This window comes from Ursus maritimus, unplaced genomic scaffold (assembly GCF_017311325.1).
Source record: "Ursus maritimus isolate PB19 unplaced genomic scaffold, ASM1731132v1 scaffold_21, whole genome shotgun sequence".
NCBI lineage: Eukaryota > Metazoa > Chordata > Mammalia > Carnivora > Ursidae > Ursus > Ursus maritimus.
The window spans coordinates 16,484,780-16,488,348 of record NW_024424564.1 but is presented as its reverse complement, the minus strand read 5'-3'; the positions used below and the strand labels follow the sequence as shown (position 1 = coordinate 16,488,348).

General features: G+C 42.0%; 1 long non-coding RNA gene across 1 annotated transcript in view; it reads left to right on the top strand.

Annotated features, from left to right (window-relative positions):
• The window catches only part of LOC121104398, an 82,435-nt gene extending 79,248 nt beyond the window's left edge, over positions 1-3,187 (top strand). The window contains exon 3 of the long non-coding RNA XR_005836687.1: positions 2,923-3,187. This is a non-coding gene — a long non-coding RNA (uncharacterized LOC121104398). The remainder of the gene's footprint in view (positions 1-2,922) is intronic.
• Positions 3,188-3,569: the final 382 nt, after the last annotated feature.

Below are 3,569 nucleotides of genomic sequence, written 5' to 3'. Positions count from 1 at the left end.
GGGGGGGGGTGTGGATTTGAGGACTTCTGTCTTTGTTCAGGCTGCTATAAGAAAATACCACAGAGTGGGTGGCTTATAAACAGCAGGAATTTATTTCTCACGGTGCTGGAGGCTGGGATATCCGAGATTGGTTTTGCTCAGGTGAAGGTGCTCTTCCGGGTTCACACTGGTGCCTTCTCTCCGTGTCCTCACATGGGGGAATGGGTTAGGCAGCTCTTCAGGTCTCTTTTATAAGGCACTATCCATAGACCCTCACTAACCAATGGATTACTTACAACCAGGCACAGTTACCAAAAAAGGGAAAATTCCATAGCTACCTCAGAATATCCACAGGCTCTCTTATAAGGCCCTAATCCCATTCCTGAGAGTTCCTTCATGACTTAAGCACCTCCTAAGGCCCCACCTGCTAATACTATCACCTGCAGGGGTTAAGACTTCAGTTTAGCAAACTCTTGGGAAAACTTCTCTCTTCTCCCCCTTCTCTTTCTGTTCTTCGTCAGCAAGGTCCAGGACACACCTGAGGGGGGGGGGCGGGTCAGGAAGCCAAACCAATCAAGTCAGAGTTCTCTGTGGCACATGGGGGAAAAGGAAATGGCAGGGATCCTTCAAACATTATGTGTGTTCTGACACACACCCGAATTCGTGTTGTCCATTTCGGAGTAGTCGACTTGAGAGTCTCCCTCCTTTATTACCAATGCCCCAAACACTTCAGGAAATGCACTTTTGGAACTGCCTTACAAACCACTGAAATGGAAATCTACTGCATCCCTTTGTGATCACATTCCACAGAATACAGCTCCCGCCTGGCACCCCCACGGCTGTCAGGATTTTCCTCTTTAATTGTCACAGGCCTCCATTGCTCTGAGCTGGGAGAACTGAGTGGCTCAGGGCCAGCCCGTAGGCCGACTGGTGACAATCAACCATGCCCAAGGGCCCCTGGCTGTAGACATAGGCTGGTACAGGAGAAGGGTGAAGGAGGAAGGAAGAAAAGAAAACGTACAGAGAGAAGAGCACAACAATGGGGGTCAGAAGGAGAAGGCAAAATTGAGAGGAAGGAATAAAAAAAGTAAACCCTTCTTGAAAGCAGAGGAACAGTTAATGACTCAGATTCTCCAACCTCTGAATGCAGTTAAGTTTGTTACTTTGGTTTCCAGCAGGTTCCCAGCCACCTGGTGAAAGGGGCTGGGGGCGGGTGGGAGGAGGAGGTGGGAGGGTGTGAAGAGGGACTGCCCAGAGACACGGGTTTGGAGCTTTGTTATCCACTGAGAAGTTGCTCTGTTGATGATTAAGCTTTGCTCTCAGATAGTGGGGCTGTGAAGCAAGCTACTCACTCTATCAATAGAGAAATCAACGTGTCCTTTCTTTTCAAAGTTCTGAGGCCATTATCTGTGGTGTGACAGTTGACTACAATAGAATTAATTGTCATATCACAAATGGTGGGTTAAGGGATGAATGAGTGAACCAAGTGGGTGGACAGGCCTATTATAACCGAGAATACAGTTTGATTAATACAAGGAAAGGCTGAAGAACCAAAAACAAAACAAAACAAAACAAAAACCTTAAAAAAATAGGGAGAAAAATTGATATCAAGAACTTAAAAATATAGGTTGTAAACCATGTGCATAATGATATAAAAAGGGGGGAAATCCATGCTTTTTTCTCACCCCCACTTCTAAATTTCACTGATGGAGGGGCACCTGGGTGATACAGTCGGTTTTGGCTCTTGCTTTTGACTCAGGTTGTGACCTCAGAGTCCCAAGTCGGGCTCTGAGACCAGCGGGGAGTCGGCCTGAGATTTTCTCCCTCCCTCTCCCCTGCCCCACCCCTCCCTTCCTCTCTCTCTCTCTCTCAAAAAATAAATAAATAAATAAATAAATCTTGAAAAAAATAAAATAAATTTCACTGATGGAATAGACAAAAATCCTGCCTACATGTGGCTGCAGTGTGTGTGTGTGTGTGTGTGTGTGTGTGTGTGTATGTTTGTGTGCGGTGTGTGTATAAAGCATTCCATATTTTTACTAAGTTACTAGTTAAATACCTAGTGCTGTTTCATGCTGTACTTTGCTCCAGAGTGTAAAATAAGTTAGGTGACTAGTGATGGACCCAGATGTTACTACTGAATAATTTTACCTGTAGCTCTAATACAAGTTTTGAAAACAAAAGCATATTGTGCACCTGTATAAAATCTTGTTGGAGTTTTGGTTTTTTTTTTCATCTTTTCTTTCCAATACTGACACCCAGAAGTAAGCTGCCTAAGGAATTAATCTATGTTTTGACATCTTGTATGTTGATTTTTTTAGAGATAGTCTTTGTTATTGAATCAGAGATATTGAAGTCCCTGATAAAAGTCAAGAGACTACTTGTTATTTGTTAATAGATGTGTCCTATTATTATTATACTTGACACGTTAATATACAAAATTTGTTTTTATAGAATAATTTGAAACCAGGATTACTTGGCAAAAATAGATTTTACAAAAAAAGTGGAAGTGGTAATCCACTCTAATGATAATTGAAAAAAATTGTTCTTGGGTGGATATAACATATGCTAGTGTTTTTTTAATTAATTTTTAAAAAGATTTTATTTAATTATTTGACAGAGAGAGAGTACAAGCAGGAGGGGCAAGAGAAGCAGGCTCCCTGCTGAGCAGGGAGCTGGACATGTGGCTCAATCCCAGGACCTGAGATCACAACCTGAGCTGAAGGCAGACACCCAACCAACTGAGCCACCCAGGCGCCCCTATGCTAGTGTTTTTTTTTAAATTAATCAGTTGGGTATCTTAAGAGGAATACAAAAGAGTGCAAAAACTTCATGCATACGTTGAAATGTTTATCATTGGCTTTCATTTTATAAAATGAAAATTTCTAATAAAACTGAAAAATAAAATTTTAATACACTTATCATCTTGGTACTCTTATACAGATGGTTCCCTACTTATGATGGTTCAACTTGATGATTTTTCAACTTTACGGTGGTGCAAAAGCAATATCGATTCAGCAGAAACCATACTTTGAATTTTGATCTTCGCCCAACCTACGAATACTCTCAATTCTGTCTCATGCCGCTGGGCGGAGGCTGCGAGCCAGATCTCCCAGTCAGCAGGTGATCACCAGGGTCAACAACTCACAACCATTCTGTCCATGCTATTTTTCACTTTCAGTACAGTATTCAATAAATTACATGAGATACTCCACACTTTATTATTAAAATGGTTTTGTGTGAGATGATTTTTTAAAAGATTTTATTTATTTATTTGTCAGAGAGAGAGAACAAAAGCAGAGGGAGTGGCAGGCAGAGGGAGAAGCAGGCTCCCTGCTGAGCAAGGAGCGGGATGAGGGACCCAATCCCAGGACCTTGGGATCATGACCCGAGCCAAAGGCCGGTGCTTAACCGACTTGAGCCACCCAGATGATTTTGCTCAACTGCAGTCTATTGTAAGTGTTCTGAACACATTTAAGTTAGGCTAGGCTAACCTATGATGTTAAGCGTATTAAATGCATTTTTGACTTACAATATTTTCAACTTATGATGGGTTTATTGGGACATCGAGGAAGATCTGCACTTAGTTT